This window comes from Tachyglossus aculeatus, unplaced genomic scaffold (assembly GCF_015852505.1).
Source record: "Tachyglossus aculeatus isolate mTacAcu1 unplaced genomic scaffold, mTacAcu1.pri scaffold_289_arrow_ctg1, whole genome shotgun sequence".
Taxonomy (NCBI): Eukaryota; Metazoa; Chordata; class Mammalia; order Monotremata; family Tachyglossidae; genus Tachyglossus; species Tachyglossus aculeatus.
The window spans coordinates 1-11,204 of NW_024045003.1; the positions used below are offsets into that span (position 1 = coordinate 1).

Below are 11,204 nucleotides of genomic sequence, written 5' to 3' on the forward strand. Positions count from 1 at the left end.
TTTAATCCTCATTTTACAGAACTGACACCTTAAGGTGACAAGAGAGTTTGCATACCCTGATAAAACCTAGAATTATGCCATATAGGGTTGCCCAAAGAGGAAAGGTCTAAGCTAAAGCATCATAGTCAGTTCACCTGTGCTGGACAGCAGCTGCATGAAAAAGAGTCAAAGGCTCTCATTTGATAAAGTGATCAAAGACTTTAATTCTTACTGAGCTGAAGGAGGCAATGGACAACCATTTCTATATCTTACCGAGAAAACTCTATTGGACACATGTAGCAGAACGGCATTATGACAGAAGATGGAGTGTTCTGCAGAGAGTGTGTCTATGGAAATTTTATGGGTCAGAAACGACTGTGAGCCCATTGTTGGGTGCGGATTATCTCTATCTGTTGCGAAATTATACATTCCAAGTGTTTAGTACAGTGCCCCGCACACAGTAAGGGCTCAGTAAATACAATTGAATGAACGAATGAAACGACTTTATATCTGTAGAAGAGATGGAAGCACAGATAATTTAAGTGACTTGTCCAAGCTTACAGAGAAGACAAATGACAAAGTGGGATTAGAATCCAGGTCTTCTGACTCTCAGGCCTGTATTCTTCATTTAAGAGATGAAGATTTCTAATGGCTTTGCTTGGATAAACTGATCAGGTAAAAGTATGCATATTTAGCTCATTAGAAATACAAATGTATCATTTACTACAATAAATTCAGCTTCACTCTGCTTAAGGCTGGTTTACAAACTCACCTCAGAAATATAATGGTCTGCATTTATTTTAAGGGAGGCCCTTCTTCATCAACTGTCTGTAAATCTTGGCCAAGGAGACAGTCAATCTGGATGGGAGACAAGACCTCAACTCTTTATGAGCCAGAACTCTCTATATTCCTTCCTGTGTTGTCCAAATACTCATATTAATTCTACATTTTTCATTGTTCATTCATTCATTCAATCGTATTTATTGAGCGCTTACTGTGTGCAGAGCACTTTACTAAGCACTTGGGAAGTACAAGTCACCAACATATAAAGACAGGCCCTACCCAACAATGGGCTCACAGTCTGGAAGGGGGAGACAGATAACAAAAAAAAACATGTAGATAGGTGTCAAAACCGTCAGAATAAATATAATTAGAGCTATATGCACATCATTAACAAAATAAATAGAATAATAAATATGTACAATAGTAATGATAGCATTTGTTAAGAGCTTACTATGTGCCAAGCGGAGAAAGGCAGGAGGATAGGCGATCTGAGAGGAGGCTATATCATAAATACAGGCTTTCAAGTTTGTTTGTTTTTTATGGTATTTTTTATGCTCTTTCTATTTGCCAGGGACTAAGCCCTAGAGCAGAAACAGAATATTCAAGTTGGACACAAATCCTGTCCTGCATAAGGTTCACAATTTTAATCCCCATTGTGCAGGTGAGAAACTGAGGCCCAAAGAAGTGAAATAATTGTCTAAGGTCACACAGCAGACAAGTGGCAGAGCTGGGAGTAGAACCTAGGTCCTCTGACTCCCAGGCTCATGCTCTTTTCACCAGATGTCTAGACTTTAAGCTCGCCTCTAGAGTGTAAACTCATTATGGACAGGGAACATGCTTACTTCTATTTATTCTGATGACAGTGCTTTGCACATAGTAAGCGCTTTATAAGTGCCATAAAAAATGAAGACCTCGATGCACATAAAGAAGAGCATGCTGAAGAGTAGAACACGTAATTGTCAAAAGTAATGACTTTTGTTTTAGCGAGTAAGTCCCAGATCAGTTTGGGGGTAATGGTAGAAGTATAGCACACGTCGATGGAAGGCAACTGTGCCAGGAAATAAAACATAGGTTGGTTGATAAGATGGCTGCATCCAATGGTGATGAGAATAAGTAGATTTCCCAATAAGAGAATAATGTAATAGAACAAAAAAGGCACACAGCAAAATATCTGAACGTTCTGCTCTTGCAAAAGTCCCATGAGAATGAATTCTGTGACATTTTTCTAATTTCCCATGGACTTTTTGCAGGTGGGGAAAGCATGCCAAGAACCGTGTGCCTGAAATGATAAAAATAAAAATGGTTTATTGGGATTTAACTGTAGTGATCCAAGAGCCCAACCTCTGTAAGTATTAATTCGGTTGATCAGTAAGAGTTGAAGGGCTATGAAATACAAACTTCAGATTCTGTTTCCCTCTAGAGTTGCCTCTACCCTTCCCAAAATCCATATTCATTAGGGTTGGTGGGAGAAACCTGAATAATAGTGATAGGATTAAAGAACTGTGAGTCCAGAGATGCCTTAAGAAAAGCTTTAATTTATTTTGAACATCTCCATCCAGGCAAATGTTCACAATTGTGCCTCCCCTCTCCCAGGTAGTGTATCTGGAAAGATTATCTCTCTGACAGAGATGATCAGTGTAGTCGATCAGAATTGTAAAAGCTCTGTATTCCACTAAAGTCTTATTAAACCTTGATTATTATGGTATTTTCTATTGGGGCCATCTTGAAATTGACAGAGACATAGAAATTAATATATATAGAGAAAGGAAGAAAGACAGAGAGGGTCGCACAAACTTTGACGTGCAAAAGTTTTTACAAATGACAGAAGATGGTAGATGTTTCCTAATTTTGATTTTGCTGAGTGCACTTGATTTCTCCCATTGCTATTTCAATTCATGTTTCCTCCATCTTCTCTGAGAAAAGCACCGTGGTAACTACCACCTACCCTCCCTCCACCGAGTGTCTCTGCTCCAAGCCTGATCTGTGCACTAGGGATAAAAGCAGCTCCTGCATTCTTTCGGACCCCTCCAACACCACTGAGAAAAGCACATGGTAACCGCCACCTTCCCTCCCTCCAGAGAGGCTCCTTGCTCTCAGCATTATCTGTACGCACTAGGGTGGGGATAAGAGCTTCTCCTGCTTGCACTCCATTCCTCCATTGTCACAGAGAAAAGCTTCTGGGATAACTACTCCGTTTCCTCCCACCATCCAGGGTCCTGACTCCTGGCATACCCCATGCACACCGGGTCAGGGATAAAAGCTGCTCCCTCCATCGCCTTCAAGACTTTGAGATTATTTTGTTCATCCTTTTATGTTGTGTTTTAATATATCTTCACTCCTGGTCTTTCTGTCTCCAATCTCTTCTCCCCACTTAAACTGTTAATAATAATCATAATAATGTTACTATTTGTTAATCAATCAATCAATCAATCGTATTTATTGAGCGCTTACTGTGTGCAGAGCACTGTACTAAGCGCTTGGGAAGTACAAGCTGGCAACATATAGAGACAGTCCCTACCCAACAGTGGGCTCACAGTCTAGAAGGGGGAGACAGAGAACAAAACCAAACATACTAACAAAATAAAATAAATAGAATAGATAGGTACAAGTAAAATAAATAAATAAATAAATAGAGTAATAAATATGTACAAACATATATACATATATACAGGTGCTGTGGGGAAGGGAAGGAGGTAAGATGTGGGGGATGGAGAGGGGGACGAGGGGGAGAGGAAGGAAGGGGCTCAGTCTGGGAAGGCCTCCTGGAGGATATGAGCTCTCAGTAGGACCTTGAAGGGAGGAAGAGAGCTAACTTGGCGGATGGGCAGAGGGAGGGCATTTCAGGCCCGGGGGAGGACGTGGGCCGGGGGTCGATGGCGGGACAGGAAGGCTGAGTAGGTGCGAATGAGGTTGTCGTTAATGTAACTTGGTGATAACAAGGGCCTTTTTCCCGGGGTGGTGGGGGGGAGTCTATGGCGTCTATGGTGGACCGGACCGGGAAGGGGGGTTGGGGGGCACTATAAGGAAGGTCGCTTAAGTCGGGGGGGGGGGGAAGCAGGGGGCGTCTATGGCGGCGCTCGGAGGAGAGGAGCCTTCCGGGAGCAGCAGGGGCCACGCGGTGCGATGGCGGGCGGGAGGGGCAGGCGGGCCTCTCGGGAACGGAGTCCCGGGTGTCTATGGCGGGCCTCTCTGGCGCTCTGAGGAGAGGAGCCTTCCGGGAGCAGCGGGGTCCATGCGGTGTGATGGCGGGCGGGCGGGCCTCTCGGGAACGGAGTCCAGAGGGTCTATGGCGGCGCGCTCTGAGGAGAGGATCCTTCCGGGAGCAGCAAGGCTGCGCGGTGTGATGGCGGGCGGGCCTCTCGGGAACGGAGTCCCGGGCATCTATGGCAGCGCGCTCTGAGGAGAGGATCCTTCCACTGTTTAGGTGACTTGACCAAGGTCACACAGAAGGTAAGTGATGAATCTGGGATTAGAACCCAGGCCTTCTGACTCCTAGGCCCATGCTCTTTCCACTAGGGCACACAGCGTTTCTGTTCAAAAGCTTAGGAAGTACATAACAAGCAGGTGGCACATACCCTGCCCACAGTGATCTTACAGATGTGTGAAGAATATCTTAGATTCAACAAATATAGGGATTGTCCATAATATACCTGAAAAATGTTCTCATACAGCATAACCTGAACTCTATTCCTAAGAAACTCCATCAAAATACTTGAGCTGAATTTTTAATTTCCCTGCCATGGGACCTGCCGTGACAATCATAAAGTTTTGCAGTTGTAACTCCACAAAGAGGCTGAGAAAACAAATATTCATATCAACATATTTTAAACAGCCATTCACCACTAAACACATTCAAGAGTTTTTGTTCAATTATTTTCAATGAGAAGAGAAACATGTGACACGTTACTTGGAAGACTTAATCTCAAAAATCAGGTCAAACTGGGAAAATGCATCTTTGCTATTTCCAAAGATGAGGATGTTATTTCTCTAGCTTTGAATAGTTTAGGTGGCAAACTACTTTTGATAGACAATCACAAAATTTCTTGCAAACGGGTCAGGCTACTCTCTATTTATGGAGAACTATTTTAATAATCCTTTCTTAAGTTATAAATCTTTCCCTGTGGCCTTGATTTCTGGTTTTGTCTTGGAGACCATGCTACCAGACCTAATACAGGAAAATCTTTTACATTTTACCTAATACCTTTTTGTGCCGCGGTGATGATTTAGGGAACACCTCCCATCCATGTCTCTGGGAGACCATAAACAGCGGAAAGGATATTTTCAATCTCTAGTGTTAGAAATCCTTTCTTCCAATCCTGAGAAGCTTTCAGAAAATAATTTTCAGCTCCAGGGCGAACTGCATAAACATCCAAGGGTCTGATGAAGACTGTATCTCTAATGGCACTAAATCATCTTTTTGAAGAAGGTTTGCAAAAAAAAAAATGACCAAATTTTATTTTACTTGGAACAAACATGCATGTCCCCATTTGTAGGCTCTGAACTGACTTTGGGAAGTTTCACTTCCTTTTCCTTGAAGAGCACTTTATAGAAAATGTTCACGAGGAGGTGAACGCCATGATATGAATGACCTTAATCCATTCTGAACAACAACAACAACAACAACAGAGTTTCATCATTCTCACAGTGGCATTTCTCCACTGGCTGAATTCACTGAGGATTTTTTTCAGTGCACAGGGAATTTGATGCCTTCTATGCCATCCTGCTATGTTGTGTAATATCTGCAGAGATTCTCCAAGGATGAATGCATCCATAATGCCAAGCAGAAGTGAACTAAATAACAAGATATTTGGCTAGTGGTCACGTGCCCGATTTCGGGCCTGTTAGCTTCTTACAGGAGTTCTGATAGGGCCAAGTATTTCATTCATTCATTCATTCAATCGTATTTATTGAGTGCTTACTGTGTGCAAAGCACTGTACTAAGCGCTTGGGAAGTACAAGTTGGCAACATATAATATTTCCTAACTAGGCATTTGAAGGTGCACTAAACCTGCCCCGATAAAGGAACAGAAGCTGAACTTTCATTACTTCATTTTGTGGTGTTTATTGAGCACTTACAGTGTGCAAAGCACTGTACTAAGCGCTTAGAAAAGTACATTACAACAACAGACACATTCCTGCCCATAACATGTTAACAGTCTAGAGGGAACCAAAGGAATAGCATTGACATCTCCATAGCGGTGAAGCCCAGTGTTTCTTCAATCAATTCATTAATAGCATTTATTGACTGTCTGCTGTATATAGAGCAATCAATCAATCGTATTTATTGAACGTTTACTTTGGACAGCACACTGTGATAAGTACCTAGGAGAGTACAATAGAGTTGGTGGACTTGATCCCTGACCTCAAGAAGCTTGCAATGGAGTGGGGGAGACAAGCATTAAAATAAATTACAGGTAAGGGAAGCAACTGAGTATAAGGATATATATACATAAGTGTCATGGATGCGTGAGTACAAAGCACTGTACTAAGCACTTGGGATAGTAAAATAATTATAAGAATGATAGTTACTAGGGTGCCAAGCACCGTACTAAAAACTGGAGTAGATGCAATCAATTAATCAACATATCAGTAGTATTTATTGAGTGCTAACTGTGAAAAGGGCACTGTACTAAGTGCTTGGGAGAGTACAACACAACCATATAACAGATACATTCCCTGCAGACACTGAGCGTACAGTCTAGAGGGGAAGACAGGCATTATTATAAGTAAATAAATTATGGATATGTACATAAATACTGTGGGGCTGGATCGGGGGATGAATGAGTAGAGCAAGGCAAGAGGGAAATGAGAGCTTAGTCAGGGAAGGTCTCTTGGAGGAGATGTGCCTTCAATAAGGCTTTGACGGTGGGCAGAGTAAATGTCTGTTGGATAGGAAGAGGGAGGGCATCCTAGGTCAGAGGTAGGACATGATGATGACAATGATGATGGTATTTGTTAAGCGCTTCCTATGTGCCAAGTACTGTTCCAAGTGCTGGGGTAGACACAAAGTAATCAGGTTGTCCCACGTGGAGCTCACAGTCTCAATCCCTATTTTACAAATGAAGTAACTGAGGCACCAAGTAGTTAAATGACTTGCCATGGCAAGGACACGGGTGAGAGGTTGGCGGCAAGATAGATGAGATCAAGGTAGAAAAAGAAGGTTGACATTAGAGGAGTGAAGTGTGTGGGCTGGGTTGTAGTAGGAGTATATCAAGGTGTGGTAGGATGGGGATCCCAGTCTAAGAGAGAAGTAGGACAGAGATCTTATTCCCATTTTTACAGATGAGGAAACTGAAGCACAGAGACGTTAAGTGGGAAGAACGTGGCCTAGAGAAAAGAGAATGGGCCTGGGAGTCAGATGAACTGGGTACTAATCCTGGTTCTGTCGCTTGTCTGCTGTGCAAACTTGGATACGTCATTGAACTTCTCTGTACCTCAGGCACCCAATCTGTAAAATGGGATCAAATCCTACCACCTCCTACTTAGACTATGAGCCCTATGTGGGATATGGACTGTGTCCAGTGCTCAATATAGTGCCCAGAGCTTAGTACAGTGCCAAGCACTTAGTACAGTGCCTGTCACATAGTAAACACTTAACAAATAGCATAATTATTATAATCCTGTATCCACCCCAGTGCTTAGTACAGTATATTCAAGATGGAAAAATATTTGGACTTTTCCTCACAGAATATCTCCCCAATCCATTTTCAGGAGAAAGAACTCTGCTGGTTAGGATGTTGCTTTTGCTCCTTAAAATTCAGTCAGAGGACGGCTAGGAGAGATCGGGAGCCTTTACTTAGGAAGAAATAATAAGGAAAATGAAAGAGAGATTAAATACATAGTACTGTTAGGCTACTTAAAAGTAGGTGCAAAAACTGAACCTTACTGTAAATTTCCAAGGGAAATTTACCTCACGTCTCCTTAAAAAGAAAGAATAAAATGTTTTAGGATGAGGCTCCCTGATTTAGAACAGTTCACCCTCCTGATTATTGGGATTGGGTTTATATTCCATATGAGGTTTGGCTTTAGTTTAAGAGAGACAAGAAAATTCTTGCACATCCTTGAGCGGTGTGAGTCCGAAGGAGATCTGGAAAAGAATTGGTGCTGCACCTTGTGAAAACGGTGGTATAGTCTGTGCTCGTGGGCTCAAACCCAGGTTGATATTTTTCATAGACTTCACCTACCTACTTGTGGGAGCTCCCCTTCTGGCAAGCATCCAGCCAGGCAGAGCTGCAGTCTCAGACATCAGCAGAAGCCGAGTCTACAGGAGGGCGAGGAGGGCAGCGTGGCTCAGTGGAAAGAGCCCGGGCTTGGGAGTCAGAGTTCATGAGTTCTAATCCCGGCTCCGCCACTTGTCAGCTGTGTGACTTTGGGCAAGTCACCTCTCTAAGCCTCAGTTACCTCATCTTTAAAATGGGGATTAAGACTGTGAGCCCCATGTGGGTCAACCTCATCACCTTGTATCCTCCCCAGTGCTTAGAACAGTGCTTCGCACATAGTAAGTGCTTTACAAATGCCATCATTATTATTTTCTAGACTGTGAGCCCGCCCGTTGTTGGGCAGGGACCGTCTCTACATGTTGCAGACTTGTATTTCCCAAGCGCTTAGTACAGTGCTCTGCACACAGTAAGAGCTCAATAAATACGATTGAATGAATGAATGAATGAACCTCTGGTTGCTTGACTCCCAGACCAGTACTCGTTCCACTAAGTCATGTGTGCTGCTTCTCATATAAAATGAAAATACATGATCCCTGCCCTCAAGGAGCCAAGTAATAGAGTATATAAGATTTGAGATATTTCACCAGGTAATATCTCATATAGAAAAATAGGTGATGCTGTCATTAGTAGTGACACATGCTATCTCTTGCTCTGATAGGGCTACCGAAGGTCATCATTAAGCCTCTTGCAGGTATTTTAATTATCCAGAAGATGGACATCAAACCATCTGGACAATTTAACTAATATTTTTGGTACCTTATGATATTGCTAAACTAAATTTGGATTGGATTTGGAGAAGTAGCTTCGTCTAGTAGAAAGACCACAGGCCTGGGAGTCAGAAGACATGAGTTCTAATCTTGCCTCTGACACTTGTTTGCTATGTGACCTTGGACAAGTGGCTTAACTTCATGGTGCCTCAGTTTCCTCAACTGTAAAATGGGGGTTAAATACCTGCTCTCACTCCTACTTGGACTGTGAGCCTGATGTGGGACAGAAACTGTCCAACCAGATTACCTTGTGTCACTCCAGGGCTCAATGCAGCACTTGACACATAGTAAGCGCTTAACAAATACCACAATTTTCATTATTTTCATTATTCTTCTAATTATTATTATTGTGTTTAATGATGGTCAGGTAAGCATTTTACATCATGTATAACAACAATAACCTGAATAGTTTTCAGGTTTCACTGTCAAAGTGTAATATTGTCCATCAGGAGCTCTGTTTGTGTTGGAGTATATTCAAGATGAGCTTTGTTTCATCTGAAAGTGGGTGGCTATTTTAGTGATTAAAAAGCTGATGCAGGGCCCACTTGAGCAGGCTTGGGCCATTCTTACTGATTTTCCCAAGTCCAGGTGTTCCCTCAGGTTTTCCTCCCTCTTTCTTCACAGAATGCTGGCTCTGCTGCATCAAGTCTATCCAAATCCCAATAAAAATCGCTCTTCTCCTTCATGGATAAAGTCATTACAATGTCACCCTGGACATATTGATTTCACATATTGAGTTTATAATCCTGAGTGTTCTCCAATTTACCAAAATTATCTGTTTTCCCTTCTATTCTTCCCTTAAGAGGATTCCAATTACCATTAGAAAGTACTATAATGAGAAGGAAGACAAACACATACAGGAAATGACATTTATTGTTCCGACAATTCAGAATACATTAAAACCTTCAAGTATGATTCTTTCAGAAGAGATTACACCACAGTGATTTTCCTTAAAGCATCTGAAGAACCCGCTGGTTCCTTCCTTCTCCCACTGAAAAGAACAGAAGCGGCGTGTCTCAGTGGAAAGAGCCTGGGCTTTGGAGTCAGAGGTCATGGGTTCAAATCCCGGCTCTGCCACTTGTCAGCTGTGTGACTTTGGGCAAGTCACTTAACTTCTCTGGGCCTCAGCTCCCTCATTTGTAAAATGGGGATGCAGACTGTGAGCCCCCCGTGGGACAAACCCATCACCTTGTAACCTCCCCAGCGCTTAGAACAGTGCTTTGCACATAGTGAGCGCTTAATAAACGCTATCATTATTATTATTATAATTCCCAGAAAGTGATTCACTTCTCTCTTGAAATCACTATTTGGCTCCATAACTTCCTCATGACATTTTTCACCTCTGCATTTCTCACGGTGTAGATCAAGAGGTTTAACATGGGAGTAATGAAAACATAGAATACGGCCCCTGCTTTATCCACTGGGAAGGTGGAGACTGGCCTCATTTGGTGAAGATACAGGGAACAAAGAACAGCATAACGACTGTGTTGTGAGAGCCACAGGTGGAGAAGGCTTTGTGCCTTCCCTCCAAACTATACCTTTTTAGGGAGTTCAAGATGACCACGTAGGAGACAACCAACATGAGGAAACAGATAGTGCAGATCTGCCATTGGCAGCTACCGATAGGCCCATGACGTAGATGTCTGTGCAAGCGAGTTCCAAGAAAGGATTCATGTCACAGAGAAAGTTTTGATCAATGACATTGGGACTAAAAAAGGGCAGCCGGAATAGGACAGAGAATCTGAGTCACTGAATGAAAGAAGCCCACTAACCAGGTCGCCCCCACCAGTAGGGTACACACCTGCTGGTTCATGATGATCAAATAGTGCAGGGGCTTTCAGATGGCCACGTAACAGTCATAGGCCATCACAATGAGAAGGATGACCTCTGTCCCTCCAAAGAAGTGTGATACAAAGAGCTGGACCATACAGCCATTATAGGAGATGACTTTCCTGGCAGACAGGCTGTCTGCAATCATTCTGGGTGTGATGGAAGAAGAGTAGAAGGTGTCCCTGAAAGATAAGTGCGAGAGGAAGTAGTACAAAGAGGAGATGAGTTTATGGCTGGCCTTGATGCTTATGACCACAAGAAGGTTTCCTAAAAGAGTTACCAGGTAGATGACTAGGAACAAAATAAATAAAAATTTCTACTACTCTGGATTCTGAGTAAATCCCAAGAGGATTAATTCGGTCACATTGTTCCTTTTTTCCATTGATTCAGTGTTGGTGATGAACACACCGGTGAGCATGCACAACAGAGAACAGGTTTACCTAAAAAGGTAAGGATAATTGAATTTCTTTAGCACCATTTTTGTTCCATGGAACACAACATACTGTATTTTTACCAGGTAATATTTCACTCATTCTTAAAACACCTTGGTCCCATATGACAGAAAGAAAAATCAAGCCAAGTGACTTGTATTATACCCCACCTTCATCCAAGGGTAGCCAATCCA

The 11,204-nt window shown here is 42.6% G+C and overlaps 1 pseudogene; it reads right to left on the reverse strand.

The window, feature by feature from the left end:
- Positions 1-10,032: 10,032 nt before the first annotated feature.
- LOC119923831 lies at positions 10,033-10,961 on the reverse strand (annotated as a pseudogene).
- Positions 10,962-11,204: the final 243 nt, after the last annotated feature.